Below are 21936 nucleotides of genomic sequence, written 5' to 3'. Positions count from 1 at the left end.
GAGATAATCCAAAATTGCAAAGATAATTCTTTCCACAGTGCAATCCTCTTAAAATTCTAATCAGCTGTTAGAATTGGGCTGCATTTGCCATTTTATTAAGGTTTTGCTTTACTATTGGATTATGGTTATTTCCCAGGACAATGGCACTCTTTTTTATTATTTTTTTTAAAAAATGTGTCATGGAGCTCTCTTTTTCCAGTTTATACAACCAAGGGAAAAAATGATTCATTATTCACATTACAAAACTGGGGCAAATTTCTGTCCTCTAATATGCACTGCAGATATCTATTGCATATTCTGTGCATGGATCTCTAAATGGTGTAAACTGAGAATAGCACTAGTACAAAATATGCAATGGAGATCCACGTTGTCTTTGAATCCACAGTGCAGTTTGGAAAGGGGATTTATCCTTGGCTGGGGCTTTCTTTGTCTCTAGTAGTTACTGGTCCTTGTTTGGATGATTAAGACATAAAATCAAATTCAGAGGTTAATATAAAATGGTGTTATTTATAAATTCTTCCAGCCACTGCAGCATAGAAGTTTGTCTGTGTTAATATGTTTTATGATTTTGGAAGATGGACACCTGTCATGTAAAACACACTTTACTAGATCATCTCAATCCTAGGAAGAGGAGGGCCCTTTCTGATCTTGAACAAAACCCATGCAGTAGTTAATAGTCTGCATGAAGGTGTTCAACGCAAAGCAAGGTGTTACCATGTCATCCGACTCCTTTGAAATTAACAACATATCACACCTGAATTTTTGTAGCACATAGAAAACAAAAGTGTTGGCTGCTGTTAGAGTTTGGGATGCTGGAAGATGAGATTATTTCGATAACTCACATAAGGACAGTGTCTGTATGAGCTGTACATGCAGGTGAAAAGTGTGTTTATTGTTGCTGAAGGAAGGTGGGCTCTGGGAAAAGGGAAAAGATATACAAATTAAAAGAAGAATTGCTGGGGAATGTGAGAGACATGGAAGGAAATATGGCAAAATATCCAACAAGAGGAAAGTTTGCAGCAGAGAAGGAGAAAGATACCTAGTTAGCAGAAGATATGTAGAGCATCTGGCAGCACAAATGGAGAATAGAGGCCTGGCAGCTGAATGAGACAAAGTCCCAGAGACAGAGAGATGGGAGGTGTCCTGGAAACAGAAAGAAAATGACCCTGAGAAGAAGAGTGCTGAAGCCAAAGAAACGATTTAACTCACAGAAGGTTACTGGGAAGAGGACTGTCATGCTTAAACTCCCTTTGCATTTTTATGTTTGCTTTCAGTAATGCCACAGGATGCGAACTCTTCCTTCTGAGTTAATTTTTTTTTATTGCATCCTGACTAATTTCCCAAGAAAAAGAATAATGATGATGTTTTGCTTATAAGTGTTTTACAAAGGCTTTCTTATATTTTTGAAAGGTAACCTCTAAAATAAGTTTCATGCCAACACTACTACAGGTTTCTTCCATTCTAAATAAAATCTAGGACTTCCTCCCAAGAAAGCTATTGCTGACTTTGTGAGATCCAGTAAGGTTGATATTAAAGTGGAGGGCGGGGAGAGTCAACTTTAAGGGGCTCAGTAGCCAATGTACAGTAGTCCTAACTCTTCATCAGTTAATTTATAATTACAACAGAAATCCTCATGCTGTCTGAGTGTTATACTGTACTTAGACATCTTTAGAGAGAGCATCAAAGAAACGCTTCATGGAACTATGAAGCATTTGATATGACAAATATTTCATAAAATAAAAAATGTATAATTTAAAAGATGATTCACACTGAGTTGTAACTGCCCTGCTGTGCTCTGCATTCTCTCCATTGATATCTAATGTGTCAAGTGAATATAACATCAGCCTTCTTATCTGTATTTTACAAGGTTTATTTTTTATGTGTGATATTACAAATTTTTTGCTGATGCTTCATCTTTAAATTTAGTTTTGAAAATGTTCATTGGTTAATTTACAATGTGTCTAAAGAAACATTTAAGCTTAAACTGCTGTATTGGGATTTCTGGAAACAAATATAATTTTATTTTATATGCTGTCCTTTGCTTTGAGAGCACAAGGGAAACCAAATCTCTGCCACCATCCACATACATGACAAGAAAAGATACTGTTTCTTCTCAGTAATTTATCACCTTCTGTATGATGGAAAGCCTAGTTTTCTAAGAGAAATATCAGGAAAAACAAAACAAAAAAACCCATTCAGTATATGACAGAAATGTAGGAACTACGAGGAAAGCTTATTATTTCCTATATTTTATATCTGGCTTTCTGATGTAACTCAGTTCAACAATAATATAGTCTAATAGAGTCACTAAGGTCTAAACATACTATGTAATTATTATTCTGTTTGTGGTTGGGTTTTTTGGAACAAATTTCCTAATGAAAAAATCTATTTAGACATTTCTTTGCACATCTCAAATTATGGGAGGAACAAACACCATTTTCTAGCATGATTTCAACACCAAGCAAAATATGATTATTTCATCATGACTTTGTAAAAGAGCACCATATTTTTAAAGAGATGTCATTTCTCTTCCAATTACTGTATTCCATTAAGCATCACCTCTGTTGGGGATGGATGGGGGGGAGAAGCTCACTTCTAAACATATAAAGCCATACACCTGAAACACACTATATTTTGAATATAATAATGGTAAAAACAGTCCATCTATGCCAATCTGAAATACCATTAGCTCTTTAGTGCTGAAACACTGAGGTCTTGGGAGAGATCACTGAGACATTATAGTTATAAATTTATATATACACAAATGGTGTGCTCCTGTACCAATAAAACTCTTCAGTATAAACAAACATAATTGACAGCAGTGGGTGTCGGATGATCTATAAAATACCCTCTATTTCATACAGGATGGCAGTGGAGATTTTATAAACAACAGAAAGTTGCTATAAAATGCTATAATGTTTCACATAGCAGAGCTGCTAATTAGAATTGTCAATCAGTGATCGATCACTACCTCATAAATTGCATAAGATGTTATTGTATCCCAGCAATTGTGTTATCTTAAGAGTACAAGAAAATGCAGCTTTCAGTTCCTAGCTGTCAGCAGGATTTCACTGAATGGAGATCTTTTCCTTCCACTACAGTCTGTTCAATGGCCCTTCTGAGAACATCTATGGCATCATCAACACAGAAAGATTGCTACTATAAAGCAATCTTGTGTGGTACAAAAACTGGAGTGTAATTGTTATAAAGTCAATCACATGGCATCAGGTAGACTTCTATTTCTCCACTTTTCTTCTCTCTCTTATTTTATATGTGAATATATAAGGATGAGGCTTTAAATACCAAGGTCCTTCCTGGTCTGTATGGAAATTAAAGAATCTGTGTCACTTTTCATAGGGTAGCTTTTGCCTAAATGTCTCCTCATCACATTGTTGAGAAGCAGCCTGTGAACAAGTTGCCCTTTTTGCTGGAGCCTTCCACCCTAGATGTGGCTGCATTTCAAGCGGGAGACCTTTCTTGAATGTGCATTGTTTGCAGAGCACTTTGGGATCATTAAGGATTAAAGATACTATGTAAAATATAATATATTATCAGCCTTGATAAATAAAATAGAAAACCTCTTATCCAAATACAGAATATGCATGTTTGAAACAGCTGCAGGAACCTCAGTGGTTAACAGCACAAACAGATAGTGCTGTTATGCAGGAGACCTACCTTAACAAATAAATTCTAGGGCTCCCAGTACAGAGGCAATGGAGTGTAACAGTGCAAATGGGATGCATTTGGCTTTAAAGGTGAATGATAGATATATCACTCTCTTGGTTCCACTTGAAGCATAGTGGGGTCACTGATACTTTTTAAACATTAAAAATCTAATTTAGTTATAAACAAATTAAGGTCTTTTGTTAAAATATTTATCTATTTTTAATTCTAGATTTTAATCTCTCACATCCTCCTCCTTCCCTGTTGCGATGTCAGAGAAGGAGCTGTTTACAACATCCTGAAAGAATGTGAATGTATGTGGAAAATCAGTGGTGGTGATGATAGTAGCTTGAGGTAGTGATGTTGGAAATAATTACCTTGGGATGTCATGTTGGAGAAAGCCAATAAAACTCATCTGGAACATATTTGGTAGTTGTGACTAGCCATGGCAAACCACATCCTCCACTTTGATCAATGGGGAGGAGCGGGTTTGTATATAATGTGTCTCACAAAGCAAGTTATCCACCTGCAAGCATTAGAAAGGTTTGTTTGATGCAGAATTAATGAAGAAATTCTCTAACTCATCATATCAAATGATAATTATTCAAAATATCTTTACTAGTTAACTGACTACTGTCAATTATGTCTAAGAAACATTGAATAGATAGCTTCCTGTATACTGATCCTTGTCAGTATCTATAAAACAGTCAGCATCTCATTCAGAATGCTTTAATACCCTTGAATTTGAAAAGCACAAAAAAACCCTGTTAGAACAGATGGTTTGCTTGATTGATGCCCTAATGCACAATTTCAACTCTGTCTAGTCACTTTAACAGGAAAGTGTTTTAAGGATTCCACCAGTTGGCTTGTCAAATTAACATCAGGCACCAGTTTGGGTGTAAAATGACAAGCATAATTCATTTGGTGACCTGTGAGTGGGTGAATAATTGTCTAAAGAGAAACTTCTAGCTTGGGGAAAAACCTATAATATCCACTGTTTACATTATCAAACAAAGGGGTTGGCCAATCAGAATTAACCTCTTGTTTGCTATGTGTATACCAACCCTTTCTGGAGTCACTCAGTAATTACTGTAAAATGAAAAAGTGGCAGGGCTCACGTAAGCATTACGTTTCATTGTTTAATGGCCCCATTTTCCTATTACTGTTGGGATTTTGACTCTGGAACATTCTTAAGATAGACATTGTCAGAGGAGCAGATCTAATTGAACTGACATGAGTAGTGGAATACTACTTTAAATTCATGTATACATAGTGCATTAAGACTAATATGGAGCAAACGTCACATTTAGAGCATCATTTGTAATCTCTATCTCCATTAACTTCTCTCTGTTTCTTTAACTTCCATGCATTATACGTGCTCATTTTGGCTGACATTCTGTTTTGTCTTTTGTGCGTAAAATGCCTCCAGAAAAGAGCTAAAATCTAGAGATCTGGGAAACTAGCTACCCCCGTTCACACAAAACTAGACCATGCATCCATTCACCCCTTAGACTTGCTTGGTTCAAATGTGTAGCAGGGATTGCGCCAGAAGATTCCTCAGTGCTAAAGTGAAGCTACAGGAAAATCTCTTGCCTCTGTGGCTTTCTGCCATTCCCAGTCAGTTGTACAGAGGGTATTTTAATACCAGTTATTCATGCTTGAGGGGGGAATTGGATGGGGGAGTGTGATGAGATGTAGAAATCCTACACTGGGATAGAAGCAGGAAAGGAGCATTCCTGGGCCAGGTAACTCCACTCTATCACACCTGAGAAGCTGACTTCAGCTGTAGAAGAAGCTTAAAAGAGAGCCAGACAGCTCAGGGTTGGGGGTGGAGGGGTAGACAGGATAATAAGAGCGACCTGCCTTGGGAGCTTGTGCGTAAGGGTACAGTAGGGGTCCTGTCTGCAGGGGAATTGTGAGCAAGTGCAGCTACCCCAGGTCCTAGAGGAGGAACTAGTTTTTTTTCTAGGATAGGGAACCCTTCACTCTAATTTCTCTTGAATCATCAGTGAGCCTTTTGACCATGCCTTGTACTGGGAAAGTAAGTGCTAAGTCGTGGCCCAGGGAGGCAGCTCTGAAGAACTCTGGCATGTTTGCTGTCGCTGCCTCATGTAGGGCCCTAGTTTGGAGCCCAGTGGAGATGGAGGGTCAAGGTTCCTCTACAAACCACCAGTTGGTGACCTGGCTGGAGGGCTAAGTCACTTCCTACTAGAAAGGGGAATGCCACAGCATTGGAGTAACTGAGATAGGGGAGAGCTGGGATCCAGTGACCTAACCACTAGGTAGCACCACCAGTCAGCCTAGCTCCATCACAGGGAGGTAAGAGAAAGAACTAAGAAAATAGAGAGGAAAGAGAAGAAATGAAGGATGGGGAGAAAGGGATAAGGAGAAGAAGCCGAGAAATGAAAGGTAAAAAGAGAAAAAAGGAAGAGAGAAAAAGTGGTTAAGAGTGAAGAGGAGAGGAACAAGTGAGGAAAGAAGAATGAGAAGTGAAAGAAGAGCACAGTGAGGGAGAGAGAAGAATGTTGTGTGCCCATCAAGGAGGAAAGTGCACAAACCCATGTAATGAACAATGGAGACAATAGTGTTCCAAAATATTCATGTCCATTGTCTCTTCTATTCCTTACACCTCAGAGGCTTCCATCTCCTTCCTTGTCTCCTTTCAGTGCCATGGCTTCCACCACCCTTCCATTTTCTCCCTTACACCCCTTACACTCTGTTATCTTTGATGACTCAAGAGGAAGAAGGGCTTATCTCTTACAATTCTGTATTTAAAATTGTACAAGATGCAAGTGCAGTTCCATACAAGTATACCACACCGTGAGGAGTTCTCAGAGTATATTAAGAGGATCAAATTTTTTCTTTGGCTAAGTAATGCAGGGGAAGAGGAACTAGTGGAGAAACCATGCAAACCTCTATTAATTAAATTCTTTATTTGAAAAACATAAAGGACTAATCATCTCACTCTGCTTAAAGATAGTTAGGTATAAACATTATTTTAAAATTAGCAGAAAAGAAGCAAATAGCCCTTTCTAGGAGATTCTTTACTCTTAACTTTCCTATTCATTTTGAGCTTAGTCATGAAACCTGTTCCATACCTGCACAGGGGAATAAAGAGGGATAAGGTCCCCTAAACCTGTCTGTGTATGAGAAGGAAAGTTTCCTTGGGGCCTTCTTTCTGCCTCCTGTGCATGTGGGCAGGCTAGGGTAGGATATAGGAGGAGCCTTAGGGCTGCCCTCCAAACACAATGACCAGCACAAGTGACCCAGAATGGAGTGCGGAGTAAGTTGCTCCAGGTATAGGGCTGGTATAACTTACTTTGTCTCTGGAGCAAAGAAGAATCAGAGATCAAACTGTGATTCTCTGAGTAAGAGCTTGGTCCCTGGTCTGCTCTTGGGACTGTATAAATGACATGCTTCCCATTACTCAGGGCAACTCAGCAGTCTAGCTCTTCATATTTACCTCTCCTCATGTGAACCAGGGGCACAGCCACGAGTGGGCCTCGGTGGGCTGCGGCCCACCAACTTAGCATCCAGGCCAACCCAAATCTGAGTGGGACCCTTTGCACCCCAGTCTTCTGGTGCTTGTTGAGCAGTAAGAGCCGGCTGGAAGACGTGAGGGAGGTCCTCCATCCCTCCTGCCTCCCCTACCACCACCCCCTGTCATTGCCTGCACACTTGAAAGTCAGGGCCCACCCAGATTTCCAGTTCTAGCCATGGCACGGATTTGAACAGAAAGATAATATCATATCTTGTATGCAATGGCTAATATTTCATTTTACTGATAACATTTTCTTTTGTGAACTATTTGCAGTACTAGGCACATCACATTTGAAACTTAAACTTCTATTCAAGTATATAAATGTGTTTCAAAATGTCATCCTTCTCTTAGACTGAGTAATTGTTTGAGTTTCTCATATATATGAGAAATATATGGCTCCAAATACAGTGAAACACATCCCAAAGTTCTATATCTCATCTAACATGAACTCAAAATGCAGAGGTTATATAAAATATAAATACTTTTATTTGCTTCCCAAATATAATTATATGTAAGTTAACATATATATAGAATTGAATTATCTAGAATCTATTAAATATTTAATTTCAAATCTGAAGTGATAAAACACCATATATTTCTAATGTGAATAGTTTGCATCTTGTAATCCATTCTAACCCACTTCTTTGAAATAATGTTTGCATTCTGGACAACGTCTTATCATCCCTTCCACAAAGGAATCAAGTGAGTTTTATTGAAGATATAGGGAAAAATTTACCCCCACCAAAATTATAAGATAATAAATATGAATAATGTCAAAGTTTAACTAGGCAAACCGGTATTAATTACCCATCCCCAAGTCATTATTAGACACAAAATGAAATAAAAATGATTGTTTATTACATGAAATGCTTGTAACTTAAATTACAGGCTAGCATAGTATGAGAGTGCCTCCAAGTGGCATATGTCTAAATTCCATTTGAAAAAAGTTAAAATTCAAGATGCTTAAGGAATGAGTTCACAAAAACGGACAAAGAAATGCTATAAATTCTTCCTTCCAGTCTATTTCATTTGATGCACTATTATAAATATATATGTGTCCAGGTTAACGGAACCCTCCATGTGTCATTAAAAACCCACATGAAAGTGCATTAATCGTAAATCCGTCTTTAGCAACTACATCTGCTCATGGTCATTGTTAGATTTATTTTAACGGCTAAATAAAACTTCCTTTATACAATAGGGGGCAGTATCATAAGCATTTATTAGGAAGTGCCTATTACTTTTCAGCAGTTACTTTTTGTTCAGTCTGCCTACATGAATGCTTTTATGGCACTTCCCTGTTAAGAGTGGTACCCCACTGTCCCAGCTGGTATCCAAGGCAAGGGCAAAGTTCTCATCTCTGATCCACACTGTGGATCTCTTATGCACACTGTGGATCTCTGTCATATATTTTGTATGCGAAGGTTCCATTGATGTCAAATGGAGGTTCTGTGCAAGGAGTAAGTGCAGAATACGTAATAGGGAGACTTTTGCCCTAAGTCTCAAGGTAAATTAACTGGAATGTATCATTGAAAGGGAAGATCTGTGGAATCAGTGAGCTGTGATGTTGTAGTACTGGGAAGACCCTAATAGACTCTATACTCTAGTACCATGGTAGATAGGATGATAAACTTTGCTGGCACAGCCATATAGAGGAAGACTACAGAAATTTAAAGAATTATGTTATCCCAGATTCTCTTAATTTTGGCTGTTATATGGATTGTATTACACTTCATCCTAACACAAGCTGTAATAGATGCTTATAATCTTATATATTCAGGGTAAGTGGCTAGCTCATATTATGTCTTTTCTATCTCTATCATGATCTATGATATGATCCTGGAAAATCTATAATTTGTCATAATTCTGCAGGCCTACTCACCAATGGAGAAATTCACCCAAGTATATGGGGCTTTGTGTGGACTTTCTGGTCCTGGGAACATTTTATTCAAAGTCTGAGCACTCACATATTCCATGATCTAATTATTCATATAGGCTATTTAAGGTAATCAAGTTCTTTTCACATGGGAAATATAATTTAGTGTCAAGAAGAAAATAACAGTCAAAAACACCTACTGGGATTAAGTAACCAGAAATGATTGGCAGTTTATAACACCCACCAGAAAAAGAATGTATTAGTCATATATTAATACGGAGTTGTATGACCACAAATTTTACAGTTTATATAGAGATAATGGGAAAGTAAGAAACTGATCCTTACTTTATGGTGAAAGAGCATAGGATCTAAATAAACTTAATCTGGATTTAACTGTCTGCTTGTTGGGGCAGAAAATCAGTTGATTTAGATATGAAAGGAATAGCAGAGAATAAATGTAGATGTTACATTTTTAATGTAGCATCACAGGTATAACATAACAGGTATGTATAACAGAAATAAAACACATAGTCCCTCTACAACATCTTATCATCTAAGAGCACTTATTTTACAAGCTGATCTGCATATGGCAGGGTTGGGGTCTAAGTTTAGACACAAGACAAATGACAGTATCAGCACACATTGGGGGAAGTGTGGGCAAAAGTTACAATAATCATGTGGTTGTAAGATGTATCTTGAGTCACCTTTTCTGTAAAGAGATGGTTCTACTTTTCTGTCAAAAAATTTTACTTTCGGTCTCTATACTGAGATCATTATTTTGTAATTAGAGTAATTTAAGTAATGATAGGGACTTTACATCCCAGCCTGATGACCTGGCTGTTACATAGAAGCCCAGTGGTAGCAATGGGCAAAGTGTTTACTGTTCTTTACAAGCAACTCCTGTCTCAGACCTGACAAACTGACTATACCTAATATACCACTTTCATGGTATTTATTCATGAAGCATGGCATGTGCAGTCTCTATTGAATGCTCATAATTTATCAATGCTCATAATCATTGCAAGATGTGTGTACAGATAATATTTAAGGAATAAATTAACTATACTGAAAACTATGCCTTATGATCCTGGAGTAAATGTTAGTCACCAGAGAATCATATGTCTCAATGATGGCCCACTCAAGCGGGAGTGAATTGTCACCCCTCGCTGGTCAGCTGGGGATATAATACAGGGTTCAATTGTCTACCTTGGCCTCATCCCAGAACAGTCAATGGAAATTGATCAAAGACAACTGCAAACAATTGAAACCACTTGAAGGTAAAAAGGAGCATTATAACAGACAGGCGATGGCCCTGGTGGTGAATCAAGCCAAAAGACTGATTCACTATATCACAGAATGGAGGAAAAAAACTCTGCATCCATTCACTGAGGAGACATCTTGGTGAGCAAATGTGTTTTATGACAGATTAGATCCTGGTTCCCGTGTAGTCAACCAACTCTGCAACAAACTGAATTTTGCGGGGAGGGAGAACCTACTTTATTAGACAGGAAAAATAACTATTAATAAATGTAGGCCATAGTCTACATTTTGTTTTGAGTCATAACCATTTGTTTCCATCACTTTGTTTCTAGTGGAACCTCTATTCTTTTTCAAATAAAACTTTTTGTTTTATTATAAGTGCACACAAGTTCTGTGTGTCATACAGGAGCAGTAATTTAAGGCAGAGGTCCGCAAATTGTGGGGTATGTCTCCTAGGGGGTGTAGCGGGCCCAAGCCAGCCCCCCTGGGGGGGCAAGAATGGAGTGCCACCCCACCCCAGCTCTGCTCCAGCCCTGCCCCGAGCCATGGCCCCAGCTCCTGGCCCCATGCCTGGCCCCATCCCTAGCCTCCCTGTGGCTCCGCAGCCAGCCACGGGCCCAGCTGACAGCCTCCCCTGCAACCCAGCCCCACTCTTGGCCCCAGGCCCACCCCCAGCTGTGGGCTCAGCCTCGGACCTCTTACACCTGTGGCTCTGCTCCTGGCCCCATCCGGGGTGGAAGGGGCACAAACAGGAGTAAGGGGGGTGACCCTAAAAAGTTTGTGGGACCACTGATTTAAGGTAAAACTGGTCAGATGGGGTACACTGCTCCTTTGGGAATAGAGGATCTGGGATTTCTGCACAAAGCCAGTTTCAGGGGTGGCTAACACAGGGAATGCTTCAATGGGATTCAGGGATTGGGCTGCACCTCTTGTTATCTTGCAAGGCAAATACAGGACTGTCATAGCCTGGAGTAGAGTGCTGGAGTGGCTGAAAGGCTGGTGGCATTAGGGAGCTAACACCAAACTATCACAGTCAAGACTCTCTCTCAAGACTATCTCTCACTAGAGGCAGGAGATAACAAGGTGACTTGCAGAGCTGGGTACCCTGAGAGCCATCACTCTGGTTAACGAAAGAGAAACAATCCAACTCCATTGAAGTCTGTGGGAGCTGAAAACACCCAGTTCTTGTCAATAGCACCTTGCAGAGTTGGGCCCTTAGAAAGGTGGTAGGAATAAATACCAAGGATCTGTGTAAAAGACACAGAGAACAATGATCTGCCTAAAGAAAAAGAAGGCCAAGATGTATATGTATAATTAAAATGGTAGAGAAATTTGGAAAAGCTAATCTAAGCATAATGAAAAATCTACTTTAGTAGAGGGAAAAACAATATTCATGGGAAAAATAGCGCCATAGACTGCAATTTTATAATGTGTAGGTTTTACAACCATCTCTCAATATGAGGAATCAGAGGCCTAGAGAAGGCAACAGTCTGTTTCACATAACAGGTGTGGCAACAGCGGGAGATCTTCCTCTAATAGAAGAGAGGAGGAAGTGGGAACAGAGTACGGAGAGTACTGGAAGCAACTGAAGCAATGCAATTGTCAACATAGACAGGAGTGAAGTCATAGAATTTCAAAAATGAGAAGAGGCATTGTGCAAGTGGATGGTTGGTCAGCTGAAGTTTTGCAATACACAGCTGATGTGATCATGTATGACTCAGCAGCTGTAAACCAGCATAGCCTCACAGAAAATCAATTTACACCAGCTGAAGATCTGGCCCTGAAGGAAAAAAGCCTTAGGAAGAGATGTACTCCGATTTGAGAGTACATGCACCCTTGGTACCACAGATTTAGATGTTTTTCACAAATTAAGGTGGAATATGTTTGCAGCACCCTTTTGTTAAGTTAATGACAGCACATGAATGGCATGAGTTAACAAAGTTGAACTGGAATTATATATTAGCTTAGAGGAAGATGGTGATAGCAGATATGTAATAGATACTTCTCATGTAAGGATAAGGTGGGTATTTTGGTATACAGTCAACTCCATATTTAAAAAGTCAGTGCATCTCCCTTACTGTGCTGATTGCTACACCATTTTTGAGTGTTGGTTTGTTATCACTGAATCTTCTTTTTCCAGAAGTCCAGAGTAACAATCCTGGAAATGACATTTTCATCTGCTACTTTTATAAGGGTGTTCATAGGTAGACACAGGCATTGGGCCACATTTTTAGTGAGAAATTTTTATCAGAATCTGGATGAATGATAAAAAAATTGTTTTGAGGAGCAGCTGGCTGTATGAGTGTAAATTTATACATAAATCCAGGAGAGGACAGTGACCAAAACGTGTGACATGTTTCATTAATAAGGTCATGGCAACTGGTTGACATTTTAGCACAAGTTCTTAAGCAAAAGGAGTAACACTCAGTCAGTTTCAGTCCCAGCTGGTTCAGGAAGAGACAAATTACACCTTCCTGAATCACTCTAGTTGAGATTCGCCATTGGGAAGAACAGATGGGCTGTCCAGAAAACTTTAATTCCAGTTCATGAAAAATTGAGGATTCAGTACTTGTTTTCATTTCAACATAGAACAAAACAGACTGGTTAAAAAAAATTATGAAACAGAAACTCAGAAAGACCCCAAAATACTCAATACCACAGTGCTTAGGGCATTCACCAGGGATGTGGGAGATTCAGGTTTGTGTTCCTGCTCCAAATCAGGTGGGAAAGCCTATTATCAATTTTGAGGAAATTTCCTTTGGAAAGGTTTCTCAGGTCCAGGGTCGAATTTATGATCAAGACAAAAGAGTGAGAGACCTACTGCAGAATAATCCTATCACTAACCCGGGATGTGAAAGGCCTAGGTTCTACTCTTTGGTGGGGTCAGGCTGCATACAGACTTGAACCTGGATCTCCCATATGAATGGCTTAATCTCTCTCTCTATCTCACCCACCATCTTGGAACTGAGAAATCTTCCTATGAAAGTTTCATGGAAACCAATATGCATCTGTGAAAAGCTTTGGGTCTGATTTATCAGAAATTCCCAATGAAAAATCATTTTGTCAAAAACTCCTGACCATATCTAGAGAACAAGCAGTGTTTCCCTTACCCTTAGGGATTATGTTGGAGAAAGGGCATCTTTATGTTATTTCAGGGTGCTCATAAGAATTCCTCCAGTGTAGGTTGAATTGAGGATATGGTCTATCAGTTTAGCCCCTAACTGCTACACCATTTCTGACTAGAGCTATAGACTTTTGAGGAAGTTCAGGCCAATTTTGTTCTTCAGTAATGGACAGATTATGGTTTGTGTTTGTTTTAACAGCCTCCTCCATCTGACTTTCTGCCACCTGGGGCCTTCCACAAGTGTCTCCGCACTGGGTTAATTTGATTCTTGCTTTTACTCCCTGTATGATATCCAAAAAAGAATAATAAAAATTAAGAGATTTGGGGCTGATTGCACTTCAACTGCATGTACTGAGCAGTATATTCCTCCAGCTTTTAAATCTGTGTATTTCAAAGGATTATCTATTAACTACTTATATCTCTTTAATCTTATCAGAAAAGCAATTGTTCAGAAATGCTTTAGAAGGCATTAATTCAGGAATTAGATAACACTTTCAAGAACATTTCCAACTCACAAGAACATAATGAGTTTAATTTTTTTTTTTGTTGGAAATGAACCTTTCTGAGTTTATGGTTTTGTTAAAGTTCTATGTGGAGCTCTTTTAAAAATGAATTGTGGAATCTTGTTGCCAGCTTGATTTAACATCATGTCAATGTTGCCAAAAATGTAAGCGGAACCAAGCATGTGTCAAGAATAGAAGATATATATATACAGTTAAGGTTAAGCCATGTTTAAAGTAATGAAAAAAAAAAAAAAAGAAATGGAGCAAATGGCAAGTTTTAAGCAAATAAGCGGAACCAAGCATGTGTCAAGAATAGAAGGGAGATATAACACAGTTAAGAGCCAATGTTTAAAAGGATAGTACTGAAAAAGGAACAAGCCTTGGAGCAAATGGCAAGTTTTAGCCCAAAGGGCAGGAACAAGTGTGAGGGCTTGGATAAAAGGGAGTGTTTTAACAATGTATGACCATTTCCTCAGCTCATGTAAACAGGAAAATTTATCCTGAACATTTTCTTTGAGTAAGAAGAACCATAGATCTACTGCAATGGACACTTCAGCCTGCTTGCCATTTGGAGCAGAACCAGACCTGTAGACACTGGTAGTAGGGGAATGGAGTGGAAGTTTCCACAGCCAGGATAATTCATCTTGCTTTCCTAAAATAGAAATCATGTTAATTGTTTTTGTGGAGAGGCCTGAGATTACTAAACCAGCCTTGGGTGAAAATCAGGGATTTCACCATTAAAATTAAGAACAAAAATGTTCCACTTCTGCTAAGGTACCCCCATCTCAGGAATACCCCTACCAAGAGTTATAACACCAAAGGTTGTAAAGTAGAGACACCCAAGTGCTGGGAAGTTTAGAGAAGAAACAAAAAGACCCCAAGAATTGGTAAAATAGATAAGATAAACTCTGACCAGCAAATTTATGCTGACCATCTGCACAAACAAAGGTTATAAGTAAGTTACAATTTGGGCATGAGAGATAAAATGTAAAAAGAGTTGAGTAAGAAGAAACATAGATCTACTGCAATGGACACTTCAGCCTGCTTGCCATTTGGGGCAGAACCAGACCTGTAGACACTGGTAGTGAAGGGAATGGCTAGTTTTGGGAACCATCTCCAGACTGGAATTTAACATCAAGCTGTTAGAACTCTGACCCCTCTGCACGACTGTGACATTCAGAGGCATCGCTGGAACCCCCAGATGAGAGGATCTTGACTGGCCATTGGGTCAATTTTTTCTCTATATTTGTAGTGGTGAGCATAAGAGATTTGCTTGATATATGTATTTTATGTGTGTTGCTAATAAATAGATGTTTAGAGCACAGCTGTGTAGGGTTGTATCACTGAGAAAAGGTTCCACAGACTCGTAAAGCCCTGAGGGAAAGAGTTGGTACTTAAATTGACCAGGTTTCTTCCTGAGCCCATGAGTAAGGATAGGTGCCTTACACACTGAGCCCTCAGAAGGGAAAGTTGGGGGGTGCCTAAATTGATTGGGTCACGCCTTGAGACCTCAGTAGAATATAGGCTGGTGTCCTAGATTTTTTGCGGATAACAAGCTTTATAGATTTTATTACTAAAAGAAAGGAATTTTTTAGGCAAACTTGGGTAAATTTTCCTAAAGCCCTCCTAAGAACTGGGGTCCAGTGGAAGGAAAGAATATTTCTTCAATTTTATGACAAAAAATTTGCTTTAGGAATGAATGCTATGTTCATTTTAAAGACTACCTATCTGACTAAAAGGTACAATATTGGTTCCCATCAACAAAAGATCCCAAATTTAAAATCTGACCTTGGTTGGAGATGATAGTCCCCTTTTGACACAAGCCAATATTCAAGGTCCTGCAATGGTGTTTATGTTAGGATGAGAAATCAGTGACATGAGTCAGGTACATTCTTTGGTGTAATCTTAGAGATTCCAGGTGGGTGAGGTGTGTGGTGCAATCTTTCCCACCAGAGCAGAGACATGTTCCTTTTGTAATGACAAGAGGTAGAATTTGGACTGCTGCACATTGAAGGAATGTTATAAAGCAGTTGATATGGCGGAGGGTAAAAAAGAAGCGAACCATGAGAAAAGAGGCCTAATATTGTCTACTTTCTCTTTATACATCTAGGCTGTTCTCCCTCTCCTCTCTCCTCAGCAGTCTGTATGCAGGATCAGTCCCAGTGTCTATCTGTGACTGAGTATGCGGTCTTGACAATTTGGTGAAGAAAAAGATAAAAATAGCAATGATCCTATGGAGAACAAAGCTCCTCTTCTATTTATCAAAAATGCATTCAAAATCTTCTTTCATTAAATTATACATCTATAATATTATAAAATAGAAAGAAAAATAAAACAAGTGTCAAACTAAAATGTTTGATGTACGAACGTTCACAGGATGATAAAAAGCAAAGCCCAATATAGCTGTCTAATAAAATCGAATGGATTTATTATATATTATTGTACAGATGTTGTCTGTAGAATACAGATTTCTAATTTATAGAAGCCATTTATTATTTAAATAGTGACAATTAATTATGGTTAAGTCAATATTTAATAATAGATAAAGTATTTACTTGCAACACTGCTGTCATTCAGAATTGTAAAGCAAAAGGGATAGTAACATTTGACTACCTTGTCCAAGTCACATGCAAATTGCTTTCATTGATTTCAAATCTATGATATTATGGGCTATTGTTGTCAGAGGAATTATTAAGTGTATCTACAACAACAAAATTAGTATTACCATGGAACATTTCCCTTCCTTCAAACATAGATTATTGCCCAACTAAGGAGAAAGGAGAGGGGAGAAAGAGCATACTTTTACTTCGTTAACACTATCATCTGTATCACCAGTCACACCAATTTTACATCAATGTAATGCCACTGACTTCAGTGGAGTGACTTCTGTTTACACTGTCAATGAGAAGATAACTGGGCTCATTGGCTTTACTCTTTCACAGATGGTGGGTATCACTCTGTTAGAAAACATGGACAAAAAATGTGATAATAAGGTTCTAAAGCACTGAGCAGTTAGGCAGATCCACTATCATCCATCATAGAATAAGACAGCATTTCTAGGACCAACATTTCAACCAGCAGGTGATGGTTCCTCCGAGCCTCTGGAGATTGCACTTTCAAGGGTCTCTTTAGGAACACACATTTATGTTTAGTTTGCAAGACTTTAAAAAATAATATTCTAAAAGTAAGATGTTTCTCTGCTAAGCCTTTCACTGATGTTTCATTACAGTTCAGAGAGCTGGAATTGTCCATAGTTTTTCATGTTGCTTGTAGTTATCTATCCTAGTAGGCTTTGGAAGGAATCTGTGATGGAGTGCCTACCCAACACAGGCACACAAAGATTAACCAGGCCCTGAAGGAGTAAGGGAGGTGAGTCCTCCGAGCGGCCCAGAGAGGCTGTGTAAGGCACAACCAATCAGGGAGAGGATACAAGAGCTGCCAATCAGGGCCTAGAAGGTTCACATAAAAGAAGCTGCAGAGCCAGAGTGGATCAGTTGCTGCTGGGAGCTCAAGAAGTAAGGACTGTGTTCCTAGAGGCGCCAGTCCAGCAGTGAGGGCTACCTTCCATGACAGCATCTTAAAGAATATTAAGGCATGTTAGTTAGGTAGCCATGGTGTGCAGTAGAAATTTGAATGGTTGCTCATTTTATTGTAACTTTCTGCTGAAAATGTTGTTTCAAGATGTCATCACAGCTTTTTTTGCAAAAACATTAGTATCTCACAATCCAAACCTTTATAGATAAATAGCTACATATTCTTTTTTTTTCAAGAAGTCAAACACAGACATCTTTATCCCTTTCTCTGTAACAGATGATCATGTGCTGCAACTTATTTGTAAGACTACCAGTGAGCCAAATTTATAATGTATGAAGGTCATTCTGTCTGACAGCAATCAGTGTCTTACATAAAAATGTGTTTAAAAATTAAATTATATTTAACAGAAAATATTTTAGCTCTTCAAAAATTATATTAGCCTTTAAAAAAAAAGTATCCCACTGGATGGCATGTTTACATTTGGATATTTGATTTTCAGAAAAAAATAAAAAAGAGGATATGAGTCTTCTTACAATGACAACTGAATTCTTTAAAGGCAAAGCAATGGAATGGGTGGAAATAAAATCACCTCCAGTTCTTGAGTAGGAATGTTCAGTGTTATCAAGTTGGCACTGTCATATAATATAAAATGACTATTTTTTCCACACAACTCAGCCTCTATATGCAGCAGAGCTGTTCTTTGTAACAAAGATAAGCTGCTAAATCCACCAGTTTAGTTTGTTATGAAGTTTAACTAAGGAATGCAAGGTCACACAGATTATCCTTCATTTATTGTATTTTCTGCTGTTCACCTTCCTTCATAGTGACTCATGAACTTGCCCTTCCTATTCTTCAGTCTCTTTCAGAGGAATGGGAGCATGTTTCCAGTAGTCATGCTGAAGTGAGGCACACCAACACAGCAAGGGTAAAGTAATAAGAACAGAGAGAATAAAACAGTTCAGGCCAGATTATGGCCTCCCGTACATCAGCATAAATAGGATGTTACTCTATTGACTTCAATAGGAATACCTATTCATTCAACTGACTTTGATGGAGTTCCATCCCATTTACACAAGTGTAACTGAGATTATCATGTGTCCTGAATGTTCAGTGCAAAACCATCATGCAGAGAGGTTATTTAAAAATACTTGAAATTTTTCTTAATAAATGAATGACTTGCAGAGATAAGAGCTGGTCCGATTACAGTATACTATTTAGGTTATTAGTGTTAAGTCCTTTGGCAAGTTAGAAAAGATGTAGATTTTATTAAGAGAGCTATTAAATTGCACAGTAGATAATTCCAGTTCTGACCACTCTAACAAAATTTAAAAAAATTATCTTCTGAACAATGCTTTATTGACCTTGATGGCAGACTTAGCAACTGAAGCTCATGGATTTACAAAGTAGTCTTTGCATTAATGTCACATATACAATAATGGGTATGCCTCTGATTGTATTGGTCATTCAGCTTATAATATGCTTGTGTAAAAAAACAAATCCTACACTAGTAATTGTGACGCATTAGGGAGTGGGGTCGATTGACCTAGGAATGTTGTTTAGTTTTACTGGGACTGTCTGCATGGGGGATGGGAGAGCAGGGGATGACTTTAGGTGAGGGACAGTACCTGAGCTTGTAACCTGAGCCAGAAAGGGGGGTGGGGCAAGTCGACACCTTTGCCCGGGAAACTGGATAAAGGGAGAGGGGGAGAGAAGGAAGGGGAGAGAGCCGGCTGGAGGGGTTTTTGGTTTCAGTTTTGGACTGGCTGGGAAGAGGAAGGGAACCCCAAGTCTGGGGTCTAAGATCCTTGCCCCCCCCCCAGAGAGACCTGGCTGAGGGGTCCTGGTTGTACATAGAAGCCCTGCTTGGGACCATGTTCCTTTCATCGAATAAACCTTCTGTTTTACTGGCTGGCTGAGAGTCACGGTGAATCACAGGAAGTGTGTGGAAGGGTGCAATATTACTCCGTGACAGTAATATTAATTGGCTTCTTTCTGTACCTGCCTGTATATATAAAACCTAACCCATTATTATGTTACTCTCCTCCTCTGCTACAGAAATGTCACCAGACTCGATGCCCTGTTTGCCCACTTCTCCCATCCTATCTCCATGCCATCTCTCCTGCATGGAATGAGCTCTCCATACTGGTGTGCCAAGCTACTACTTTTTCCTCATTCAAGTTCTGGCTTAAAACTCACTTCTTTGTTGTGCTTATATGAAGTGAATCATCAGTTACTTTTAACTTCAGTAGAGCTGCTCAACAATGAGTAGGGGAGTCACGATCTGGCTCATAATTACTGTTACTGGGTCATATTATACTTAAAGCAACATGCGATTTTCCTGAAACCATAACCTAATGATATGGTTCATACTTTAAAACAGTGTCTATCAAAAGTGTGTATAAACTAAGGTCCTGATACTGCAAATGCATATATATGGGTGGATCAGTACACACATGCAGAGCTTCACTAAAGTCAGTGGGACTCTATATGGGCACTGGGTCCACTCACACAGATCACCTAAAGGATCAGAGCCTTAAAAACAAACAAAAAGAACAAAACAAAAAATGTTGATATGATAGGTTTACTCATACTGTCCTTCCCTTCTTTTAACATTTTCACCTTTACCTATATTAAGCATATGGAAAGTCTATGAAAGTGAAGTGCTTTATGTATATAACAGACTGAAATGTGACATGCATTTTATAATGACTGTACCCAACTATAGAGTATGACTTCAACAATATGGATCACCTCATTATGAAGACTGTCCATCTATGTTAGTTCCACTACTGCCTAATCACCATTCTAAATATTATTGAAAACGTATCTTGGCTTCCCTGGACTAGTATTTTAACCTCCAGAAAACTATTATGCTTGAACTAATGTGCAATTCTCATTCAATCAGAGGTGTTTGGGCTTGACTTTGTAACCTCTTCAATGCAGTAAAATCACTTGAGTAATGTTCAATGACATTCAGCATTGGAAGCGTCGTAAGATTTTCAGTACTGCTGCTTTCTCAATTTCAAACTTGTCAGACAATTAAAATAATTAAATATTCAGTTTCCATTTAATTTAACAGACCAGTTGAGTCTGCTTAATATGTTTTGTTAAACAAATCATCAAAATAAATTATTTAAAACCATACAAAATGAAAGACATTTTCTATAGTGCATTTTACATATTTAGTGTTCTACAAAAAAAAAAAAAAAGCCACACACAAGATTCCTAGTTCAAAGAAGGCTAGTCTTTAGAACATTGTTTCAATCTGTTTTGCTGAGTAAATTCGACTATGGTAAACTCAAATAACAAAGATAAATGTGGTGTATCTTCTGTTAATCACTGATTTTAAATTAGACACATTAGTTCAATTGAAATGTCTCAGCAGATGTGAATATTAGAGTTAATTGTTTAATTTAGAAAAGTGCTAAAAAGTTTTCTCTCATGTATTGATTGTAATCCTTTGAGACTAAAACATTTGGACTCTTTCATCTTTAACACGTGGTGCTGTCTTTTGAATATAGAACATTTTGGATGAACCATTATTCAGAGAATAATTAATACCTGGAGACCCAATTTATTTGGTTTACTCTAATGTTTGACAAAGACACTCATTTATCAATGTACATTTCCCATGCATAAAGTAGGTCAGATACAGAAGTGCATAAAAGTTATGGGAATATCTAGTAGGGGCCCAATTCAAGAAAGCATTGAGATTCTGCAAGCACTCAAGCACACACTTAAGTCTCATCAAAGTCAAATCCTATTAAAGTTAAGCATATGCTTCAGAGATTTTCTAGGAAAGCAGCATCAATAACTGTTGGCCAACAAAAACTGCAGGGGATGTAGTCCTGAAAGCTGCTCCTGAGACAAAGGTAGAAATTCACCACATGACTGTGACTGTATGATTTTCATTAGATAACTTCCTTGCTTTACTGTTGTCCCATCCTCTCTCATTCCCCAACTCCCTGATTTTTGTCTCATCCATCTTTAAGCTCTGTGGGCGCAAGGCCTGTCTTTTTGCTGCATGTCAGTGCAGTGTCTAGCAAAATGGGATGCTGATGGGCCTAGGCAATAATATATTACAAATAAATAATAAACATAAATTATTATTATTACATGTAGCCAACCATTTCAAATGGATAGAATCATAGATTTCACCCAGCCTGTTCGGCAGTAGTGGCAGGCAGTAGAATTCAGAAGAATATGAGGACATGTTGAACATCCATCCTTAATAGCTTAATGTCAGGACTGACAGCTAGCTATGGAAAATTTGTAATGAGACTGTAGCATAAAGACCTACCTCATTCCATAGCTCAGTCAGGGAAAAACAGAGAGTAGCCAATCAAACTATAGATTATCACCAACTCAATGGTGATTTATGGGACTGATACCTTCCCTGAGACAGCTTGTTTAAGCAACTTTCTCTCAAAAGTTT

General features: G+C 38.5%; 1 long non-coding RNA gene across 3 annotated transcripts in view; it reads right to left on the bottom strand.

Moving 5' to 3' along the window:
• LOC120374821 overlaps positions 1-21936 on the bottom strand; it is an 85875-nt gene that overhangs the window by 14573 nt on the left and 49366 nt on the right. For all 3 annotated transcript variants that reach the window (XR_005586258.1, XR_005586259.1, XR_005586257.1), the window contains one exon: positions 4041-4189. This is a non-coding gene — a long non-coding RNA (uncharacterized LOC120374821). The remainder of the gene's footprint in view (positions 1-4040; positions 4190-21936) is intronic.

The sequence above is a fragment of the Mauremys reevesii genome, linkage group 11 (genome assembly GCF_016161935.1).
Source record: "Mauremys reevesii isolate NIE-2019 linkage group 11, ASM1616193v1, whole genome shotgun sequence".
In the NCBI taxonomy this organism is placed as follows: Eukaryota; Metazoa; Chordata; order Testudines; family Geoemydidae; genus Mauremys; species Mauremys reevesii.
Note: the sequence above shows the minus strand (reverse complement) of the source record. Positions and strands in the feature narration are given on the sequence as shown.